Here is a 12,400-nt window from a genome sequence, read left to right on the forward strand (position 1 = left end):
TTTTAAATGTGAGAAGGTCACTTTTACTCATCGGAGATTTGATTTGTTAAAAGAGGACTGGAAACAGCTATTTGCAGGTAAATCAGTGTCAGAGCAGTGGGAGGCATTCAAGGAGGAGCTAAGAGAGTTCAGAACAAATATTCTCCTACTAAAAAAAAGGTGGGACTCAAAAATGTAGGCTCCTTCAGAGGTCAGAATCCCACCTGACCCGGGAATGTAATCAGGTCTGCAGGGGAAAAAGCACAGAATTCTCATCACTGGAGCACCTGGGAATCTGCCAGACCACACTGCAAGCTAGCTGCTCCACGCTGCTTTTGCTAATTCTTCACTTCGGCCCACTTCCACCACAGATTGGTTTCTCATTAAAACAATCCAATGTTTAGCTAGAACACAAAAGACATGTTCCGCAATGACCGCACAGAATGTGTTAACAAGAGCATACAGGTGAAGATGTACAAGTTTCAATTTCCAAGATGCACCAACCTAATCAATGCAGCTCCTGTGAAATGTGCAAAGCAACACATTGCCGTCATACATCAATAGAAACAACTGACACACATCAAATTCTGCCAGTTTCATGTGGGATTTCCTTCTTCTTCTTTCACTGCTTTTCCTCCTGATCCTTCTGCTCCTCCAGCTCCCAGGTGAATTAGTTACTTCATGTGAACATACCAGGTTCAGGAAACCCAGCTTTACCTGGAAAGCAGGGAGTGGGAATGAAATTTGGAGGACATTGAGAAGCGATGGATTTTACAGATAACAGGATAAACACGCACTGTGATCTCATCTTCCTGCTTCTTCCAGATACTGAATACTGGAATGTGCAAGAGTTGTTCCCATTAGCAATTATCCCCAGTCACACTCTCCTTCCAATCTTTTACCCGTTGCTTAGATTTCAAACTGTGCATAATATCTCACTGGCTTTCAATGTGAAGAAGGCGGAGCTGCGAGAAGCTAATGTTGTTCAGCAGATGTAACTCAGGAAGATGCCTAACAGGCCGATGATAACAGTGAATGTTTTGATGAGCTGAGCTGCAGTGAAGGGATGGCACCATTTAGAATGTCATTCAGCAGGTCTGCTTCCAAAGCTGGTGATAGAAATGACAAACATATAATTACAGAAAGGTACAGCACAGAAGGAGGTCATTCAGTCCAGTGTGATTCTCTGACAGAGCAGTTGTGATTGGTTGATCAGGAATGATATTTGTGCAGTTTGAACAGCAAGCAGAAAAAGCTGCCCCAATGTCTGCCATCCATATATTCCTTGCCCCATCCTCCCTCGGTGGGCCTAAGGGCCTGTTTCAGTGCCGTATCTCTAAACTAAACTAAACTAAAAGAATACATCACTCTGTGTTGTAATTTGTCACAGCCCTTCACATGTTCCCTTTAACTTTCCGAGCTCTGTCATTGACCTGTCACATCTCTGACTTCTTCAGCTCTGGTGCATAATCACTGATGTGAACATTTAATTGTGTTTCTCTCTCTCCACAGGTAAGGCCAGAGGTGCTGGCCATTTACTTGTTTCTTTTATTTTAAATGGAAGTCATGTTTGTGAGTTGTCAGGGCAGCAACTACTGACCATTTGCTGACCAGGAATCGAACCCAGGTCGTTGCAGTAAGTGCATTGAAATCCAACCGTTCGACCACCAGAGAAGCTCGCCAATTGCTTCTCCCTTTTCTTCATTTCCAACAGGCTGATTTTTGTGTTTATTTCTCACCGTTTGTTCAGCTTCCACAATATCTGATTGATATTGATACATTTGAACATTTCCAATCAGCAAGTAGAGCAGCCAACTCGAGGAAAATAAGACTCACTTCGCTGTGAGTAGGGTTCGAACCTGCGCAGGAAAACTCCCATTGGATTTGAAGTCCAACGCCTTAACTGCTCGGCCATCACAGCATGGTACAAAGCTTTATACAATTGCCTTAGACTACACATATTCTGGGAATCATTGTCTTTGAACCTTGAATTGCATTACATCTCCCGTTTGATGTGAAAATGATGGAATCAGTGAATTTTACAGCACAGAAGGAATCCTCTCGACCCGCCGAGCCTGTGCCGGCTCTTTGGAAGATCAGTCAGTTTAATCCCACAATCCAGCTTTTCCCCATCACCCTGGAAATCCATCCTCTTCTCTTCTCACTATTCTCTGTTTTATATCCCTCAGATAATTATGTATCCAGGCTGTCACTGGTCCTTTAATTCCATCACTTTAATTTTTCTAACAAGTTGATTATGTGGTATTTCACCAAATGACTTTTGAAAATCCATCTCCACAACAGCAACCACATTACCACTGCCCTCATCAAATGTCTCCGTTACTTCATCAAAGAACACAGTTCATGAGAAAAACACCAACTGCCACGAAATCAAAACCCAGTTCCTCAATTCACATCCCTTGTCTCAGAAAATTCCCCAAAGAAATATTATCAACATTCCAACTCTGTCCTTCCTCAGTCCAGTCCTGCTTTTGTACTGTGTGTCTGCCGAGCGGTCACTCAGACCGAAATGTATGGCCTGAGTTCAAGGCCCAAATGAACATTGGTGTGAATGGAACATGTGCAAACTAGAAACAGCGGTGGTAACCCAGAAAGGCTTTAAGAACATCAAAGTGAATGTTACAGTCGGCTAAGCTGCAGTAAGATGAAATGCAAGGAAGTGAGTATTAATAGTGGAAGGAATAATCTGAGAGAAGAGGTGGGTTTGAATGTTGGAGCCTGAAGCACAGGCATGTGCAAGTGTGATGATGTAAAAGGAGACAATAGTTTCCCTCCATCAAGAAGAAATACAATTTCAAGGAATAAAGATTGGTTATTTGCTGCATTCCATTAGCAGGGACAGCAGCCGGTTTAAGACATAAAACAAGTTCTGTCTTGATCGGTGTTGCTGTGACCACAACACAGAGTATTCACCATTATACAGTCACAGTCCCACTCAATCAGCTGCGATAGTCTAACATGGATTGTTAGACAAAGATCTTTTTAGTGAAGATGATCTTTCCACGAAAACTAACAGACCTGCTGAATATTTCCAACATCTTCTGCTTTTATTTCGAACTTTCCATCTGAGCAACTTTTCTGATGATATAACACAAATTATGACAGCATTGTGATTGGAAAATTAGAGGGGAGATGAGGAACAATCTTTTCATCCAGAGGGTGGTTGGGGTCTGGAACTCACTGCCTGAAAGGGTAGTTGAGGCAGAAACCCTCGACTCATTTAAGAGGAGTCTAGATATGCATCTCAAGTGTCATAATCTTCAGGGCTACGAACCAAATGCTGGAAGGTGGGAATAGAAGGGGTGGATCATTTTTGGCTGCACAGACGCAATGGGCCAAGTGGCTTCTTTCTGTACCTTAAAGTTTTATAATTCCGTTATTCTATGATTCAAGATGAGAGCACAATGCACCACATTTAAAGCAACAAGTGAAAAAAGAAGTTTCTCTCTATTTCCCCTACTAATTCATTTCCTAATCCTAAAATACTTAATCAAATCACCCATTAACCTCCGATATTCCAAGGAATGGAGGCTGCTTGAATGAATCGCACCTCATAATTTAACCATGAGAGCCTTGGCTACATTCTGGTGAATTTTCACTGCCCTGTTTCCAAGGCCAATGTGTATCCTTTATAAAGGGCTGAGACCAAAACTTTCCACAGTTTTCCAGGTGTGGTCTAACCAGCATATTGTGTAGTTGGAGAAAAACGTCTCCTTTATATAACAGAATAGAATTGAATCATAAAATTGTTAAAGCACACAAGGAGGTGTTTCTGCCCTTCATATTTATGCAGGTCCTCTGCAAGAGCAACTCAGCTGGTCCAACACACCCGCCTTTTCCATCCAGCTCTGCACATTTTTTTCCTCAGATCATTATCCATTCTTTTTCTTATTCATTATTGGGATATGAGGGTCCCTGGCAATGCCAGAATTTACTTCCCATCCCTAAATGCACTTGGGAAGGTGGTAGTGAGCTGTCTTCTTGAACCGCTGAACTCCATATGGTGAGGTACATGCACAGTGCTGTTAGGGAGGGAGTTCCAGGATTTTGACTCAGCAATATAGTTCCAAGTCAGGATGTTGCGTGACTTGGAGGGAGGCATGCAGGTGGTGGTGTTCCCATGCACCTACTGCTTTAGTCCTTCTAGGTGATACTGGTTGCGAGTTTGCAAGGAGTTGTGAAAGGAGCATTGGTGAATTGCTGCACTGCATCTTGTATATGGTACACACTGCTGCCACTGTGCATCGTACTGGAGGAAGTGAATATTTAAGATGGTAGATAGGGTGCCTCCAGTTTTGCTTGAGTTCCTTGATACGATTACTGTTACCTTGCTGGCAAAGGCAGTCACTATCACCTCTTGAAATCAGCTCTATTTTCTATGTTTGGACCAAGGCTGTAATGAGGTCTGGAATTGAGTGCCCCTGGTGGATTCCAAACTGAGCATCCATTAGTGATTTATTACTGAGTAAGTGCTGTTTGATAACACTGTCGATGATACCTTCCACAAATTTGCTGATGATTGAGAGTAGATTGATGTGGCAGTAATTGGCCAGATTGGATTTCTCCCGGTTTTTGTGGACAGGACATAAATGGGCAATTTTCCACATTGTCGGGTAGATGTCTATATTACAACTGTACTGGAACAGCTTGTTTAAGGACACGGCTAGTTCTGGAGAACAAGTCTTCAGTATGTTAGCTGGGATTTTGTCAGGGCCCATGGACTTTTCTGTATCCAGTGCCTTCACCAATCTCTTGGTATCACGTGGATTCAATCGAATTGTCTAAAGACTGGCATCTATGATGGTGAGGACCAATTCTCTCTTCAACCCAGGACTGAATATCATTCCACTTCACTCTCAGAATTGGGAATAGCTGAGGCCCCAGCAATGTTACTTGGGGCACTCCACTAGTTACAGCCTGCCAACTTGAAAATGCTCCACTTATCCCTGGTCTTTGCTTTCTGTCCATTAAGTTCTATGTCCTCTATGCATGCGAATATATTAGCCCAATTCCATGAGCCTTTATCTAATGTATTAATCTTCTGTGGTACCTTACTGAATGCTTTTTGGAAATCCAATTATACTATATTTCCTGGTTCCACTTTATCTACCCTTCTTGTTACATCCTCAGAATTCTGTAATAAATTTGTCAAGCAAGATTTCCCTTTCGTAAAACCATGTTGACTTTGTTTGATCAGACTATGATTTTCTAAGTGCTTGTTCAGACTTCCTTGAACATCGATGAGAGCATTTTCCCGACCACTGATGTTAGGCTAACTGGCCTGCAGTTCACCATGTTAAGTTCATTAAGCTGGAGCTCCAGTGGTGCAATTAGTTAACGTGTGGTACTTATACAGCAGTGCAATTAGCGAGTAATGCCAAAGTTATGAGTTCGAGCCTCACCTAAAGCACAAATTTTAGAGACAGGGAGCAATGTGAAGCAGCTCAGCAGTGAAGAGAGCTGTGATCAGTGAGTCTGAACTGACCAGAAGAGGAGAAAAAAATAATTGTGAGGTGACATCAGAGGAAGAGGAGCCACTTGGAGTGAGTGCACTGCTGAACATCATAGTCATTTGCAGCACAGATGGAGTCATTTCGGTCCATGCTGGCTCTGCAGGGAGCTGTGCAATCAGACTCGATAATGGCAATTTTTAAAAAAATGCTGAAAATATCGAACAGGTCTGGCAGCATCAGTGGAGAGGGAAGCAACGTTAATGTTTCAGGTCTGTGACCTTTCCTCAGAACTGACAAAGGTCAGAACTGTCGCCAGTTTTAAGCAAATAAAGCGGAGGTGGGGCAAAAAATAACACAAGGCAAGGTGTCGATACACGCAGTCCTGCAAGCGTATGTTTTTCTCAGACTTCCTCTTGAAGTTATTGATCATTTCTCCTTCCACCACCCTTGTGGTCAGCGAGTTCCAAGTTATTACCACTTGCTATGTAAAAACAGGACTTCCTCATATTCCCCCTGCATCTGTTCCCCCCAGAACTTGCAATCTGTTTCCCTGACTTCTGATAGCATTTGTTAATGGGAACAGTTTTTCCTTGTCTGACGTATCGAAGCCTGTCATAATCTGGTACACTTCTATTAAATCTCCCCTCAATCTCCTTTGTTCGAAGGATAACAAACCCAGCTCTTCCAACCTAACCTAGTAACTAAAATCCTCCATCCCCGGAACCATTCGCATAAATCTCCTCTGCACCCTCTCAAGGACCCTCTCATACTTCCTGAAATGCTGTGACCAGAACGAGACGCAGTACTCCAGTTGAGGCCTAAACATGCATGATAGAGAGATTCACAATAATTGTACTGAGTACTTCTATTTATAAAGCCCAAGATTCCATGTGCTTTACTCATCATTCTCTCAATATGTCTTGCCAACTTCAAGGATCTCTGCCCCTGCAACCCCAGGTCCCTCTGTTCCTGCACACTCTTTAGAACTATGCCATTGCGTCTAAATTGCCTCTCCCGAATCCTTCTGGAAAATGTATCACCTCACACTTGTCAGTATAAACTTCCATCTGCCACCTTTCTGTCCATTCTGCTAGCCTATCTATGTCCTGTTGCAGACTGTTCATATCATGTTCACTGTTTGCTGCAGCTCCAGGTTTGGTGTCATCAGCAAATGTTGATATTCTACTTTGTATTCCAAGATTCAAGTCATTTATATAAAGTAAAACAAAAACAGTGGTCCCAGCACTGACCCTTGGGGAACACCACTGTCTCCTATCCTCCAGTTTGAAAAACAACCATTTCCTTTGACTGGCTGTTTTCAGTCCGTCAGCCACTATTTGATCAATTGGACACAGACCCCCCTGTTCCATGAGCCACAATTTTGTTAGCAAACCTTTAATGTAGCACCTTGTCAAATATTTTCTTAAAATCCGTATAAACAACATTCAACACATTCCCTTCATCAACTTTCCCTGCTGCTTGATCAAAAAATTCATTGAAATTAGGCATGCATGATCTGTCTTTTACAAATTCATGCCGACTATCCTTTATTACATTGTAATGAAATGCATTTTCGGAATGGTATTTCATTCCGCCAGGGGTGGAGATGTTATGATCCTACTTATTTTTTTTGGCGGGGGGTGGTGGAGGGGGGGGGGGGGTGGGTGCGGGGGGGATGTGTGCAGTGTGTCTTTAAGGCAGCAAATGATCAGTACTGCTTTATGAACAAGCAAGCCTCAGGAGTTAGAGAAGTTGCATTCTGGTTGCTGTTGGATACAGCCATACAGAGGGAGAACAAGCCAGCCTCAGACGTTACCAAGGAAAGTGCATCTTGGTTGCCCCAGATACAGCCATTATGCAATGCTGCAATTTATTACAAGGGGAATGGAATATAAAAAATGTTTTGCTGCAGTTGTACAGGGCATTGGTGAGACCAAATCTAGAGTATTCTGTACAGTTTTGGTCCCCTTACTTAAAGGATATAGTTGCATTGGAAACAGTTCAGAGAAGGTTTATTCGACTGATTCCTGGGAGAAAGGGTTATCTTTTGAGGAAAGGGTGAACAGTTTGGGTCTGTATTCATTGGAGTTTAGAAGGATGAGAGTTGATCTCATTGAAACATATAAGATCCTGAGGGGACTTGACAGGGTGGATGTTGAAAGGATGTTTCCCTTTCTGGGGAAGGCTAAAACTGGGGGACAGTTTAAAATTAAAGACTCTCCCATTTAAGACAGAGTGACAGAGAAATGTATTTCTCTCAGAGAGTCGTGAGTCTGTGGAACTCTCTTCCCCGGACAGCAGTGGAGGTAGGGTCATTGAATGTTTTTAAGGCAGAGGTAGACAGAGTCTTGACAAACAAGGGAGTCAAAGGATATTGGGGGTTGGCAGGAAAATGGAGCTGAATCCACAAACAGATCAGTCATGATCTTGTAGAATGGCGCAGCAGGCTCGAGGGTCTGAATAGCCTACTCCAGCTCTTAGATCATGTGTTCATATGTTCGTACATAGGTCAGACTGAGAGCAAGGTAGAGAATTAAAATGAGAAGAAACAGGAAGTGCAGGGCTATGCTTGCAGCCTGAAGGGAGTTGTTCCACAAAGCAGTCACGCAGTCTGTATTTAGCCTCCTCAGTGTAGAGGAGACCACAATTATCTACCACTGTGTAGTGAGAGGGCACCTGGCGATAAAACTGTCTCTGCTCAAGAAATTTCTCAAAGAGAACATGCCCTCTTCTAATTTTTTTCTGTGGTATTTTAAGATGAAACTATACCATATAACATTTTGATGTCTTAAAAATATACAATCACCTCATCACAGAATATAACCCCAGTTTCTCACATGGTAGACAGGGGCACACAACATGATACTAACAGGAACTAATAGGTTCACCACTTGTGCATTACCTACAGTAGCATCAGACCAGGAATCAGACACTGTTATCAGACCTGGACTCATCTAATTGCCCCAGGAGGAGGATTTTTATTCCAGTGTTTGATCTGGGTGAATGGCACAGCAGCTCGAAGGGCCAAATGGCCTCCTCCAGCTCCTATTTCTTATGTTCATTAAACCTCAGTCTGGTTCCTCTCGAGCTGCTGAGGAAATGAATTAAATCTTTCTTGACAAATCACCAACAAACCAGACTACAATTCATGCCCAAAACATCATTTAGTGGTTACAAATCACATTTGAGTTAAATCTGAGTACACACATTATGGACATGCATAAAATGTACCATCTACAAGGTACACTGCAGCAACGCACCAAGGCTCCTTAGACAGTACCTTCCAAACCCACAACCTCTACCAACTAGAAGGACAAAGGCAGCAAATGCTGATGAACACCAGCACCTGCAAGTTCCCCTCCAAGTCACATACCATCCTGACTTGGAACGATATCGCCATTCCTTCACTGTCACTGGGTCAAAATCCTGAAACTTCCTTCCTAACAGCACTGTGGATGTACCTACCTCACATAGACTGCAGTGGTTCAAGAAGGCAGCTCACCTTCTTAAGGGCAATTAGGGATGGGCAATAAATGCTGGCCTGGCCAGCGACGCCCAAACTCCAAGAATGAATTTTAAAAACACATATAAATGTAATCAGATTCATCCAGCAGTTGAGCAACACTAGGGAGTGTATTTCACAAAAACAAGTAACAAATGCAAGGGTGAGTGGCCAAAGATCAAAAGGTCTGAAAATTAGTGGCTGAAGACAAAAAGTCAGAATATTTTTCTGACAAGGAATCATGTAATTATAGCACTTTTAATGAAGCAAACTAGTTGTGTCATGGTAATTTTGTACAATTTTGCATAGGTAATGAATAAAATTGCACTGTACTCAAAACAATTTCATGAGACTTACCTGACAGCTGATAATAGGTTTTACAGAGCTTCATGTTCTCAATGTCCTGCTTCTGTCTATTTATAGATTTTTCATGTAAAAGGTGTTCTGTGAAGATGTGTCAACTTCACTGGAAAGCAACATTTAGAAGCAAACTAGACTGAACATTCTGGCACCTTGGTAAGTGATGTGCAAAAATCAGTAGGTATATAAATTAATAAAAACTAAACATTTAACAGACATTGACAATCCAGAAACTTGACGAGAAGTGGGGTCATTTTTCTTACTTTGTGCTGCGTTAATCACCTGAACGAAGCAGATAGCAAGATCAGGTGCACGACAGCTTTTCCAGATAATCTTAAGCAATGTCAAACCACACATTGAAAAAAGATGGCCAGAGTTATACTCCTTGCTTTGCATCACTAAGGTGCAAAAACCGGCTTCACACTGACTCAAGGTTTACAGTGTGACTGGGGCAGTAGACAGTGAAAGTGGAGATGAACAATGAATGGAATTCAGCCATACACCTGAGCAAACCGATAAGTGGAAATTCCAGATCACTTCAGTTGCTGCAATGCACAGGACATATGAAGTTTATACAACTCATGCTCACTGCAGGATATTCACATTCAGTAACCAGTTTGTGCAGGGTTTTCAGAAATTACTTTGTTTGTACACAGCAGTGTGTGTCTAAACATACAAATTAGGAGCAGGAGTCGGCCACTCAGCCCTTCAAGCCTGCTCTGTCATTCAATAAGTTCATGTCTGAACTGATTACTCCGCATTTCCAACTACCCCCGATAACCTTCCACCTCCTTGCTTATCAAGAATCTATCTCCCTCTGTCTTCAAAATATTTAAATGTGAATGGAAGCAAGTTTCAAATTCCTATTGACAGACCAATGTTTTTTGCTGCAGACCAGCGACTTGCCAGCTACTGATCCTGCACCATTAATTTTAAGCCATGTCAAATGAGCTGTGTCAGTTCTCAGGTGGTCTCTGCTAAGATATCCCATGGAGGCAAAAACAAACATTGGGAATTGGTCTGTGTCCTTTTTGGAAATTTACAGAACACTAACACACAGAAGTTGTGGAGGAGTATGCACATCCACCCACTTAGTATCCTGCTTCAAGTTCCTTTCCACCGACTATAAAAAATAAACACAACTTAAAAACAGGTAAAAAGACCACCGAGCAGTTTTGTATTTGGTCAACTTTAAAAAAAGAAAATCAGAACTGATTGCTTTAATTTTTGTCAAAGCCGGTCGCGGCCGGAAAGGGAGAACCTATTGGTGGATTTCCAAAATCCCAATGTTGGAAATCTGCTGTTTCATGGACATTTCTCAGCCCTGAGTTACTTGTGAACTCGCTGGTGTGTCAGCAGGTTGGATGAAGTAGGGAATCTCTTCTCACACTCTGAGCAGGTGAACGGCCTCTCCGCAGTGTGAACTCGCTGGTGTGTCAGCCGGTTGGATGAAGTAGTGAATCTCTTCTCACACTCTGAGCAGGTGAACGGCCTCTCCCCAGTGTGAACTCGCTGGTGTGTCAGCCGGTTGGATGAAGTCGTGAATCTCTTCTCACACTCTGAGCAGGTGAACGGCCTCTCCCCAGTGTGAACTCGCTGGTGTGTCAGCCGGTTGGATGAAGTAGTGAATCTCTTCTCACACTCTGAGCAGGAGAATGACCTCTCTCGAGTGAGAGCTCGTTGGTGTGTCAGAAGATGGAATGAAGTAATGAATCCCCTACTGTGTTCTGAACAGGTGAATGGCCTCTCCCCATTGTGAACTCGCTGGTGTCTGAGCAGGTGGGATGAAGTAATGAATCCTTTCCCACACACAGAGCAGATGAACGGTCTCTCTGCAGTGTGACTGCGCTGGTGTACAGTGAGCTCAGATGATTGCTTGAACCCAGCCCTGCAATAAGAACACCTGAACGGTCTCTCCTCAGTGTGAACACGTTGATGGGACATCAGTGCAGTAGTACTCAGAGAGTAGTAAGGGCGTGGAACGCCCTGCCTGCAGCAGTAGTAGATTCGCCAACTTTAAGGGCATTTAAGTGGACATTGGATAGACACATGGATGAAAATGGAATAGTGTAGGTCAGATGGTTTCACAGGTCGGCGCAACATCGAGGGCCGAAGGGCCTGTACTGCGCTGTAATGTTCTAATTCTAATTCTAAAAACATTTATAGCAATTCCCACAATCTGGACATTTAAAAGGTCTCTCCCCAGTATGAACTCGCTGGTGTTTCAGCAGGTAGGATGACTGAGTGAATCCCTTCCCACACTCAGAGCAGGTGAACAGCCTCTCCAGAGTGTGACTGCATGGATGGGTTTCCAGCTCAAATGGATGATTCAATCCTTTCCACAGTTCCCATATTTACATGGTTTCTTCCCAGTGTGACTGCACTTGTGTTTCAACAGGCCCGATGATCGGCTGAAACCTCTTCCACACACAGAACACGTGTACAGTTTCTCCCCACTGTGATCAGTGCTTTTTCCTTCCATGTTCAAAATCCAGTGATATTTGGGTTACGATAAATTGGGCAAGTCCTTCAGAACCCGATCAAATGTTTGCTTTGCATTTCACAACTGCAAATCCTCCTCTTCTAAAACCCTGTGAAATTGCATGAAAATGGAAAATTTGTCTGTGAGAGAACCCACAAAAACACAAAGGCAGGTTGTGAAATGGAGCTGAATGAATCTGGTAATTCATGGGACTGACAATAGGAAAAAGTGACCATGAAAGCTGCTGGATTGATGGACAACCCCAACTGGTTCACTAATGTCCTTCAGGGAAGGGAACCTGCCAACCAGTCTGGACCTACACAAGACTCTGCCCTCTATAGGAGGAAGGAGGGAGAGGAAAAAAAAGAGAGGGAGGGAGGGAGGAGAGGAGGGTGATTTTATGTATGTACAATTGGACCAGAACTTTGAACAGAACCTCCCAAACCCTCAACTTCCATCATCTAGAAGGACCAGGGTAGCAGGTGTATGTGAACACCATCACCTCAAAGTTCCCCTCCAAGTCACACACCATCCTGACTGTCTGACATCCAGTACTGGATGAACAGAACTTTCCTCCAATTAAAGATTGGGAAGTCTTCACTT

At 43.1% G+C, this 12,400-nt stretch overlaps 1 pseudogene; it reads right to left on the bottom strand.

Moving 5' to 3' along the window:
* Positions 1-11,342: 11,342 nt before the first annotated feature.
* LOC137348821 (zinc finger protein 585A-like) overlaps positions 11,343-12,400 on the bottom strand; it is a 131,419-nt pseudogene continuing 130,361 nt past the window's right edge.

The sequence above is a fragment of the Heterodontus francisci genome, chromosome 34 (assembly GCF_036365525.1).
Source record: "Heterodontus francisci isolate sHetFra1 chromosome 34, sHetFra1.hap1, whole genome shotgun sequence".
In the NCBI taxonomy this organism is placed as follows: Eukaryota; Metazoa; Chordata; class Chondrichthyes; order Heterodontiformes; family Heterodontidae; genus Heterodontus; species Heterodontus francisci.